The sequence below is a fragment of the Vigna umbellata genome, chromosome 3 (genome assembly GCF_029865625.1).
Source record: "Vigna umbellata cultivar VRB3 chromosome 3, Vumbellata_1.0, whole genome shotgun sequence".
Taxonomy (NCBI): Eukaryota; Viridiplantae; Streptophyta; class Magnoliopsida; order Fabales; family Fabaceae; genus Vigna; species Vigna umbellata.
In genome coordinates this window covers 36,949,962-36,962,730 of record NC_142167.1, presented here as the reverse complement: position 1 = coordinate 36,962,730, position 12,769 = coordinate 36,949,962, and the positions used below count along the sequence as shown (strand labels likewise).

The 12,769-nt window shown below is 33.3% G+C and overlaps 1 pseudogene; it reads right to left on the bottom strand.

The window, feature by feature from the left end:
- Window positions 1-3,597: 3,597 nt before the first annotated feature.
- Window positions 3,598-10,901, bottom strand: LOC124832391 (serrate RNA effector molecule-like; annotated as a pseudogene).
- Window positions 10,902-12,769: the final 1,868 nt, after the last annotated feature.

The window sequence follows — 12,769 nt, the reverse complement described above, 5'->3', positions numbered from 1 at the left end:
AATTTAGACGTCGGTTCCCCAATTAATTGACGTCTAAAGTGCTTCAGAAGTCGGAGTGGCAGGATCAGACGTCTAAATGGAGTCAAAAAGTGACTTTTTAAATTTCTGGATTTAGGGTTTAGACGTCGGTTCCCCAATTAACAGACGTCTAAAGTGCTTCAGAAGTCGGAGTGGCGGGATTGGACGTCTAAATGAGTATATGAGTATTTAGACGTCGGGCCCTTCCATAACCGACGTCTAAATAGTTGTTTTATTTACAAAAAATGTCACCAGTCATTTTTTACGTTGGATATTCGAGGGTCAGACGTCTAAAGGGTGACGTTAAAGGTCTTTTTTGCACTAGTGTAATTTTTATGAATTTTATCCCTATTCATGTAAATGTCCAGGCAGAGGCTTCAGTGAGAGAAGAAATGTTAATAAAAAAACTTAATATTAAGGTTGTTAACTAACTTTTAATGTAATTCATTGAAATTCTTTGCACAATTGCACTAAATTTTGTGATTTTATCCCTATACACATAAATCTCCATAAATGAAGAAGGTAATGTGAGGACCAATGTAAATTAAATGCTTAATATTGAGGTTGTTAACTAGGACATAGCTTGTCATAATTTTTTTGGTACAATCTATTGGTGAAGTATAGTACTTTTATTGTAAATAACGTTTCTTGACATTTATCTTAATTTTCTTTTATAGTACATTTCTTCACTTTATTTTATTATTTATTATATTTAATTTTCCTTTCTTTTATTACATAGCAATAGGTAGATTAGTTCATGGAAATGTGAGTACTATGTGATTTATTTGATCAAAGCTATCATTCATGCATAAATTTATACACTAGGTGTTTGATGATTAATCACCAATATCAAAGGAGGTCATCATCGGAATAACACATCAATGAACAAGTTATCTCCTTTAACATGGAAATTAGATGGTTTTGATTAAGTGTTGTTTAGATTATGCTTAGACTTAAAAGTTGAAGTTAAACTTTTGTTTACACTACACACCTTATGTTAGACATCTTATTATTTATTTTTTATTTTAGAACTCTTTATTATGTACTTGAATTGAACAATTTGAAATATATATTATGGTTTGGAAAATTTGTTGTATTTTAGGTTTTGGTTTCATAATTAAATAAATAAAATTAAAAAATAAAATTACATCTGTTATGGTCACAACATACTTAAATTCGCTACCGATTTTATTTACAAATGTATGTACGAATATTTAAGTCTGTTGGTCAACAACAGATTTAAAATTTAAGTTTGTTGGTCAACAACAGACTTAAAATTGTTGTCTAACAACACACTTAAAATTTAAGTTTGCTGAATTTAAGTCTATTGTAAAACAGACTTAAAAAGCCTATTTTGTAGTAGTTATTATGCTTTACAATATTTAAAATAAAAAAAAAATTATAATGAAACAAAATTGAAAAGAAATGTTTTCTTTTATTTAGGAATATTCTCATCTAAAATATGAGAAGAAAATACATTTAGCGATAATAAATTGTTCCAATTTTATCCTCACAAGAAGATAAAAGAAGAAAATTCATAAAAAATTTAAAAAGTATAACAGGTGAGTTTGAAGATAACAATAGTCCATATTTGGCAAGACCATCTCATACAGAAATGGTCTCTAAATACATGGTTCCAAGTAATGTAATTAACATTGGAACCCATATGTATTATTGAAGAAACTAGAGCATTAAATGGATGTCTTTGTTGCATGATTCCTCCAATTAATAAGTTGGATAGCGGTTAGCGAATCACTCTCAACAATCAAGTTGTTATATCCCATTGATATGCCTATATTCATGCCAAGCTTGATGGCAAATAATTCAAAATCAACTCTTAACACATTGGAGAAGGCAAAACAAAATTCACCATCAACATCTCTGATAACACCTCTTGTAGTGACTTTTTTCCATTCAAAGTGTAAGCTCCATGAGAATTAATTTTAATACATTCTTTTAGAGGTGGTATCTAACAAACTAATCTTATAAAATTTGAATTATGTCCCAGAAAAAAAATGTTTGTTTATCAATAGATAAATAAATTCAAAACATAATAACGTAAAAAAGTGGGATGAACATTTAAATTTCTAACATTTAATTAAAAGTAAAAATAAAATAATAATGTTAATAACATAAAAATAATAGTAATTATTATTATAAGAATAAATAATTATAACAAATGATAATTTTATACTAAAAAAAATGACGAGATAAACACGTTTTAAATGCATAAAGCACTCCAAATTGAAATTGAAATTTCACCATAATCTAAAATATGAGACCCTATTGAAGACACTCTTAAAAATCACATGAGTTGACTATTGGAATGCTATCATTTGCATTTTAAGGTATGTCAAAAAGGCTCCCAAACAAGGGTTATTATATGAATATAGAGGAAACATTCAAGTCTCTAGGTACTGTGATGCAAATTGGACAGGTTTTCCTATTGATAAACGATCTACTAACAGATATTGTGTTTTTCTTATAGGAAACATTATTTCATGAGAAAGCAATAAATAGAATGCAGTAGCTCAATCAACAGCTAAAGCCGAGTATAGGACAGTGACATCACTCACATGTGAACTTATATGAGTGAAACAATTCCTTCAAGAGCTTAACTTCTGTGACATTCATACTATGAATATGTATTGCGATAATCAAGTTGTTCTCCACATTGCATCAAATCTAGTGTTTCACGAGATGACTAAACATATAAAAATTGATTGTCATTTTGTTTATGAAAAGTTGTTGACTAAAGATATATGTACTGAGTTTGTTGGGTCAAATGACCAACTCACATATGTTGACCAAGTCATTAAGAAATCCTCAGATTAAATTTCCAAGTCATTAAGAAATCCTCAGATTAAATTTATTTATTTCAAGATTGGTATATACAATCTGTATGCTCTAACTTGAGAGAGTATTAAAATAATTGTCCTATGTATCATCATTAAACCTGCTTAAGGGTAGTACGCTAATCTAATATCTAAGATAGTACCTAAGTCTACACCTAGGTGTCTAGAATAGACCCTTAAGGGTAGTATGCTAGTCTAATATCTAAGATAGTACCTAAGTCCAAACCTGGGTGTCTAGAAGAGACCCTTAATCTTCTATGTACGTTTGTATTAAAACTTTATTATAAATAAATCAAAATGAAAGAGATCAATTAAGCTCTCTAGAAATATTTTACAGCTTAAATCTCTAAGTATTTAAAAATTTGTAATGTTGATAGAATTTGTGACAATAAATTGGGTTGAAACGACTTGAGTGTAATTTTCTTAAGCCCATAAACGAAAATATAGTTTCTGAGCGAGATAGATAGGTAAGCATCAAGTCATGACACCTTTACTTATTCATCGAACAGCATTAACATGACATCTTATGTCAAATACCATGTATTTAGATGTACCTCTTACAAAAGTGATCAAATATCTAATAATCACTTAAACACATATTTTCTAATTTGATAAAAACATAGATGTGAATCTTGTCAAACAAATTTGACTGATATGATAAATGGCATTTTTTTTGTCAGTTATATTCACTTGAAAACAAATTTTAAACAAAATCAATTTTGCATTAAAAAGAAAATGGTCAACCCAAAAAATTATATTAGAAGAAAATTTAGTTTAAAAAATATACATATCAATATCTAACATGTATTACAAGTTAAAGTCTATTCCTCGTAACACAAACTTCTCCAACAAATCACCAAAACAGATAGCCTCAATAAAATGTCTATCAGTACCCACCAAAAATGGCCTACAAACTCCGATAGTCTATAACAGTAACCTCGTCCTCTGGGGCATCCAGATCTTGATAACTGTTCCAGAAATTAATCCCCAACAAAACAAAAAACAAATTATCATATATAGTGACTGAAAATAAAAAAAAGTATGAACATAATTAAATAAAAATATTTTTTCTCTATAAAACGAATATCCTTTCAACAAACAAAAGTAAAATATAAAAATATCAAAATCATGAATTAATCAGATGATCATGTAAGTTATACTATTCAATAGATAAAAAAGACATAAAAATGGATTTCGCATTCAATAGACAAAAACTAATGTTATTTGAGATGAAAGATCTAAACAAGAGTTTAGATAGAACATTAACCTTCGCATCCGCCGAGGATCTGGTCTAAAGTTTGGAGGAACAGCAATAATTGGTGCTGCACCACCCAAATGAGGGCCACCCCGCATCTTTCTTCCAGAGGCATCATATGATGTTGGTCCTCCTTGATCTCTTAACATCTGCATTGCAACTTCTGGAGGAGCAGGAACGAAGGGTCCCAAAGGCCTGTGAGTTGTAAATTATTTAATCAATCAATCACTAAGCAAAACATATAATATCAGAGTGCATCAGATTGTAAACCAGAAAGAAAATGAGAAGCAGAAACCTACCCAGCACCAGGTACAGGCATCAACACTGGTGGAGGAGGTATATCTGAGGCAAATGGAGGTATGGCTGGCCCTGCATAAGAATCATACATTGCTTCATCACGGTTTCCCATCTCAAGTGACTGTCTTTCACTAGATGGGGAATTATCAGGCCTATCTCCATTCATTCTGTCATTCCGATCATGGTCTCGTCTATTACCACGATCATCTCTTAATCGACCCTCAATACCTAATCTTCGCTTTAAGGGTCTGTCCTTCTAAAATTTGAAAAAATAAAATAAAGAAACATAAGAATCTGAAACTCAACCCTTAACTCATAAATCTAAAAATTTGATTCACTGTATTATTTACACTCAAGCAAAAATAATATATTATAGGAAATTTTGAAAACTTCACTATTTGACATGCTATGCAGAATTTATCCACAATTCTTGCCAATCAGACAAAAATGACTACCAGAACCTAAATGCCAAAAGGTTCCCTCAAATACAGTAGTCAACAGTAGATAGAAGTGGGAAAACACAAGCAGGATACCAATAGTAAGATGACCGTTGTTCTGCCTTCTCTTTAATATATATTTCAACATTATTACAAATAGTTTGTACTATATAACACACTATGACAATTTAGATTATTATATTATATATTACGCTCTAAATGGTTTCTATATTTTTTAATATTATTATCTATTAATCATTATTATATATTTTAAAATTCGTTTTAACTTATTTAGATGTTTTCTTAACATTATGTTATTGATAAATTATGTTATTAATACTATTTAGTTTATTATATTATATATTATCTTTTAAATAGTTTAGATATTTCGATACAATTATATTTTTTTCTTATTACTGTATGATGCTTTAGTTGACTATAATATATATATATATATATATATATATATATATATTACATGTTATGTTTTACACTTAAAAAGGGACTATTGGACTCAAATTGAGGCCCATCATCTAGCGCTACCCCTATTTATGAAGTGAAATGTCTCAGTGGAAGATGATGACAGATGGAAGTAAGCTATCAGAAATGGAAAGAAAGAGGCAGTTTAGAGATGGCTAAGGAAGAAATCTAGCAGAGCCTTATCAGCAATAGCACAAATGGAGGGCCGGGAAGCCCGCAAGGCACTGCGATATTCCATGAATGGCACCACAATGACTGACAAAGCCAGGTGCTATGCAACGATTGCCATAGGGCTGCAGGGGTTGCTTCGGCTGGCAACCCACAATCACACGTGATTGTCTATTATGCTCACAACCCAACCATAAAGATAGTATTTTAAACTCATGCAAATCTTTTTCATGTCTTTTTTCTAGATATATGCTTATGTTATAAGCAAAAACAGCAGTATACCTGAGATTGCTGCATTATGGGTGTCCCGCCAGGAGCATCTGGATCACTGCAACAAAAAGGCCAATATAAGTGATATTTCACCAAAATTTGAATAATAATCCTTGATAACAGAAGCCATTTTAATTACTTACTTCATGTAATTTTGAAAGTAGAGATCCTCTCGTACTTTCGTAGTCTGTTCCAGAACAAGCTCTGGGTGTTTGAGCTTCAGATGTTTGTGCACAAATTCAGCAGCATGAAAAAGCTTTGTGCAGCCCTTGGCTCCACATCCATACTTCCATCCATACTTTTCATCCCTAATTTTTCTAACATATGGATCCAATACTTCCATTGCTGCAGCATCTATCTTCTCCTTAGCAGTCATTATTTCCAAGGGATCCAAACCATTCAGCCTTCCTTGCCAAAATAAATCAAGCTTCTTCTCCCAGTCCGACCCTGATTTACCTGTTTCTTCATGCCCCGTCCCTTCTGGTCTCACATGCCTAAAGCCCTTAGCCTCGTTAGTCTCAATCATGCCATAATAATCCACACCATGAATCCGCCAAAGGTAAGTTATAAGTGTATCCAGAAGTTCGACACCTTCTAAACCCTTAACAGATGTTAGGCCTCGAATAATTACTATGGGGCCCACAGATCCACTGTGTGCCTTGTCATCATTTTTATTATGATCGCTGCTGCTGCACAAAGTATTATCTTCAATCCCTTTTTCAGCATCAAGCTTCCGGACAAGAACCTGAGCCTGTTGAACATCTGCCTGTATCCTTCTTGGTTCAGAACTGATTGGGTGAGCCTTTGGAGCAGCTGAGAAATCATTTTCTTTATTAGGTCCCCTTCCATGCCTTCTTCGTTTGCCTCCAGTGTCTGCTTCCTCCTCTGAATTTGGCTCACTAGCTTGCCCTGATTTGTTGGATACAGAGGCCTCCAAACCAGGATTTCTGCATTGAACATGATACCAATTATGTATTATTGATTGATACTGATACGAATAGTGAAAGAATGAAGTGGTAAGGAAGAGAGCAAGACAGACATATATGAGACCAAGAGAAAAAGGGAGGACAGGGACATACAGTTCTAATGTTCCACTCTGTAAATCAAGCAAAAATTCCTTTGCTAGCTGTCGAGCATTTTCATTCCTCCTATAAGAACATGAACCAGACAATATTCATTCAAATTTAAACGTCTTGATAAAAACAATTAATCCACCAGCCTACTCTAGTGACCATCCCAAGATGAAAAAACAAAACAAAAATGGCCCACCAAATATTAATATTACAATATATACAATGCCTAATTAGACACAAATTTGATAAAGAAACTCACCTTTCAATGACTGTAAGCAAATTTGTTGGATGATATTTATCCTTCAACCTGAAGTAAAAAATAAATGGTAAGAACATCGTATCAATTGAACTTGAGAAAATATGGTCACTTGTGCTTTCCACAGTAAACATTTTGAAGATTGAACTACAATTTTAAACAGGAAGAACATATATACCACTCTTCATCCTTATGAGCATTAAAATAAGCTCGTTTTTGGGTTGAAATATACTCTGATTTGTATTCTTGATACCTAGAAAATCAAAGTCAAAAGCCATTTGTCGATGAGCATCACCAAAAAGGCTGATTACTTGAACACTTAAACATGATACAACAAGATATTATTGTCCAGAACTTACCTACGCTCTGCTTCAGCGGGTAGTATATCATCCTCAAGCTCCTGAATGAACTGCTTATAGGACATCAGCCCCTCCCTGATATGACTCATAAATATCTTAATGTTAACATGATTGTCCAGAAAATCTATTGTCAGAGTGAAATAAAGACAATACAGACATTAAACAAGTAATGGCATAATCGTGTGTTATGTTAACTATTTAAGAAAACTCAAAGTTGAAGAGACTCGGGTATAGAAATGGTACACAAGTGGATGTTCAGTAATGAGCACAGAAAACAACTCTACAATAAGTGGAAAGAAAATACAGTTAAAGAAAAAGATCATAAAAATAATGTAAGACAAGACTAATGTGCTGAGTACTCTAAAACTTAAGGACCGAGAGGTAGCAAATTTAGGAATATGGACAAGAAATTTCAATTTGTACAGCTGAAGCAACAGTTCACCTACCATTAGCTGACGAGAACAAAAATGCTAACTAAGATCGACACCTAAAGCTATAAGTGGTGCAATTTGTGAAGGCAATTTAAAATTACGGTTGCTATACCTAAAGCCAACAATATCTACAAAGATATTAATCATCAAGCAGAGAACTGATTCTCGTACCCTCTAACAACAATAATAAGGCTCTGGTAAACTGGATACAGCATGTTCAAAGATGGCATAATGAGAAACTCTTTTATCCAAGGTAATAAAATATTATTTTTGAATGTGACAAAGAGCATGCAATGTCAATAGCAGCATATAGTACAGATCTTCAGTTCGACTTGGAAGGTAACATCAAATTACAAGTAAAAGGAGCTATGAAAACTTCTGTGCAAACTGTTAAGAAAATCAGTGCTTAAATCAGTGGTTAAATTGTTCATTTGATGTTACCTTACAGGGCTGGTCAAGAAAATCAGTGCTTAAATTGGATATCAACTAATTTAGAGGGCAGGTTCAGAAAAGTAGTACTTAAATTAGATATCAAATTATAAGTGGCTTTATCAAATTTCATGCAGAAATATGCACTGTTTCAGGCCATAGGATAATATAACCATGGAGAGATGCAGTAGAAATTCTTAAGAATACCTACTATGACAAGGCTAAAACAAAAGGAGATGAAGAATTCCACAGTGAAACTGTTGTAACTAAAAATGACACAAAATAAAAGGGGATGTTTGGTTATTTCATATTATCATTTCCAGTATGTTTTTGCCAAAATTCAGAAAAAAACCACCTTGTTTTTATTTTATTTTTCATCATTTATATATGTAACACCAAATCATTGCAGAGGGTCCATAATCTCAACAGGGATATCTCATCTTGGCCTTGTCAAATAGTTTCAATTACAGCCACCCTTTCAAATATGAAGTTAACATGTTCGCCAGTATTCATTAACCCCTTAATAGCACACCAATGGAAAACAATATTTATTAACTAGATTTGGATAACAGAAAAATTACAAAGCTGACCTTTGGCTTGGCATGTCTCCATAACCACGATTGGATTCCACATCTGCAAAAGTCAAAAGAAATCTACCAAGATCAAAAACATAAAAGCTAATTCATCAAACACCATAGGCAATAACATGCAATAAAGAAATCATGAAATCTAATAATAGATAAAATGGGATTTATGGGATATAAAAAAAATGCTTGTACTTAATAGAAGTCACTGACATACCAGAAATCCCATTCTGATAACCCCCAGCAGAACGTGGTCCAAACCTCCCATAGGACTTCTCATCTGCATAACCACCTCTTCCACCCAATCCCCGTTCATAAGCACCATAATAATTATAACCATGTCTGCCATAACCAGAAGGTGTGGTTAAAGAAAAAGGATACAAAAAGATGCAGGGCAACAGATTGGATGAAGCAGAAGTAAAGTAAGTTAGCAAAGAGACACAAAAACAGGTCGAGCCTGTTATCACAAAGATTTTCATCATAACATGAGAAGTACAGAACAATATCCTACCCCGTCTTACACTTCTCAGAGAAAGAAAGTATGCCAAGAAACCATATGCAACACTAAATCCCTTCATGCGTAACAATTCATTCTCAACTACTCACGTAAGAATAGAGTAAATGATATTATTCAACAGTTGACATACAAGAAACTATGACAGATAGTATACCGCCAGCTTCACTAGCTTTATTAGAAGATACAACAATACTTCTATCTCAATAACTATAATTTCAATTACATCATTCATATAAAAGATTCCAATGATACTAAGACAACATTAAAAAAAAAAATCAGCTAAACAAGATCTTTTTACCTTGAAAATACAGTACACAGCCTATTAGAAGGGGAAAAAAAATTGCAACATCATGAAAGAAAAATATTAAAGCGGCAAAACACGGTTTTGTAAAATACATGAAAATATAAATTTAGCTCTCTCAAAGATTTCTCTCTCGTTTTTTATCAGCAGAAACATTTCTCCCTTTTTTTTTCGGCAGAAACATTTCTCTCTTAAATACCCTTTTCTCACATTCAAGGTTCCAAGAAACAGTTGACGACCTCAATTCCAGCCAAACATCAAGTTATTGGAATCTTCGAAACCAAATTTCCCACAATATTTGACGAAACCATGATCGCAACCACACTTCAAAACCTTATTCACGATAATCATACAACTATCACTGTCGTTAGTTAAAAATTGATTCTTAACACTTTTCCCAAAAAAGTTATTTTTGCACCAAATAGCAGTTAACACAATGAACGAGTGACTTCATTTTCTAGAGTTTCCTGGAGATGTCGAATTCTAAAGGCACAGCAAGTAGCTTAAGCAAGTCAATCAAATGAAATTCAATTCTCACAATCACGCAAACAGGAATAAATCTACCTATCATCAGGTCCATATCCGCCCCGAGGACTCCCCCGGCGCGACCGCTTGTACGGCGGAGGCGAACGCCGCGGTGCCGGAGAATACCGCTGGTCGCGGTGGGAGGGCTCGGGCTACGTCGGCGCTTGAAATCCCTGTCCCTGTCCCGGTCTCTGTCTCGAGGCGGCGACGCGTTGCGGTCATAGTAATCGCCGCGGCGGTTGGGAGGGCGATCGAAATCCCTGTCGTCTCTGCGGTCTCTTCGCCGGGCTGGTAATGCGGCGGCGGGGGCGGGGGAGGGAGGTTCGTCCGCAGCAGGGGAGGGCTGAGTCGGAGGTGGAGGCGGCGGCGGCGAGGAGGGGAGCATCGGAGGAAGGGGATTTGTCGAGGGATTCTGGAGGCACATTCATGACCTCCGCCATTGGAATTTGGCAAACCCTAAATTTAGGAAAAGGGAGAAAGGATGTGAGAGAGAAAGAAAGTGTGAAGAGATTCGATTTGTGTGAGGAATTGGAGTGAAAATGGGGTTTGTATTGGAAGAAGACGATGACGATGATAACTTTTGCGTTTTGTTTCACAGCGTTTTCGCAGACACTGCTTCTTCAGTCTTTTTATTCCTTCTCACGTCGTTTCGCAGTTTTCACGGTAGACTGAGTGAAGCTTACCACGAACCTATTAAATTATTAAAAATTCAAAAAACATATAAATAATTTCACACATTTTAATTTTAGTGTAAAAAATATAGGTAAAATAAAATTATCTGTCGTGATTTTCTTTTATTAAGTGCTCGTGACTTTCTTTCTTAAATATTAATTACATTAATTAATATATATTAAATTTGGCATTTCATTTTGGAAATTCATCATCATTCAGCCATGCAAGAAAGACCGTTACCAGTATTAAAAATTATAGAACATTTTATTAATGATAAATTAATGATTAATGATAAATTATTGATTAATACTGTAGATACTCTAAAGTATTATAAAATATTTTTAATATATTTAAAAATAATATCTTATAAAATAACAATTGATTCTGTTATATTTTTAAGATAATATAAAGTATTTTTAATATATTATGATATAATAATTGATTGTTTATATATTATGAGTGTTTACAGTGGGACGAAGGTTTTTTACTATTCTCTTGAAGATTTAGCCAATTCTAAAGAATGATGATTAAAGAAACCACATGGGATGCTCTAGCCTTGACTTGATACAAGATATGGTTGCACAAATATTTTGGCAGCATAACATTATAATTCTTCAAAGTGGATTTACGAAGGGGGAGACACCTCTATTTATAGATTAAGGTGTCTCCCAAAGTAGATCAAAACCATAAAATGTTATCTTGTACCAAACCCTAAAAAATATTATCTTAGTGAAAGAGATCTTGACATGTGATATTCTAACTTTTAGAAAAACTCTCTTCTAGTGCGATGTGGAAAGTTACCTTAGCAAAAGTTTTCCACTAAGAAAATAACGCATGACCACTACCTTTGTAAGAAAATTATCCATTAAGAGCTTGCCATGTGGCCATCATGTCTCATATGGGACACCCTCCACCAAGCTAGGGTTACAAAATTGATCACCCAAGATTAGCTTAAGCTAGCTGCAAATATTGTCATACAACTTAAGCAAGATTGTTTAAAAATCCTACACTACTTGACCCTTAATACAAGACCTAAAAAGAAATAATACACTACTTGACCTTCATACAAGGTATAAATACTCATAATCTACTAGAGGTGCTCCATGATGACCTAAGACAAAGAATTTTGCTTCACCTTGCATAAATGACTCTAACTCTTCCTGAATATGGTTGGCCCATAGTTAGGGGGCATGTCATCATCCATTCCTTTTTCAAAAGGATTGGTCCTCAAATATTCATGTTTCTTCATGACAAAAACTCTTTTCTTATTATTGATCAACTTGTGTATCATTCCTTCAAGATCAAAGATTCATATGCAATAATTACCAAATAATATTTCATTAAATCTTTGTATCATATACAAAATATATCTCAATAAAAAATTAGAAGAAGGCTTTATTTTAATTTTGAAAGAATTTCCTTGAAAACTTTTAAGGCCCACTTCACAAAAGTCTTTTTGTCTTCTTTGAGTTAACTTTAACCTAGAAGGTAACATCAACTCAAAGTGTGATTTTGAGTTGTCCAAAGAGAAGTTTAAAACAGTGGAAGAAGGAGATAAATTTGAAAAATTCTTATGATTAAAAGTTGGAATTAAGAAAGATGAATTATTGCTAAATTGAGAAAAGTTCAAAGATTGAAAAACTCTCTTTATCATCTTAGTTTCAATTATTTTTTAGGGAGTGGTAGGTGCCTTCAATAACACTTTCTCTTTCTTTCTTCTCTCAACCTCTTTTTGTTTTATTCTCTCAATCTCTTCTTTTTCTCTTATTTCTTTCTCATTCATCTCTCTTCTATTTTTCTCTTCATACTTTCTTCTTTTTCTCTCCTCTTTTTCTCTCATCT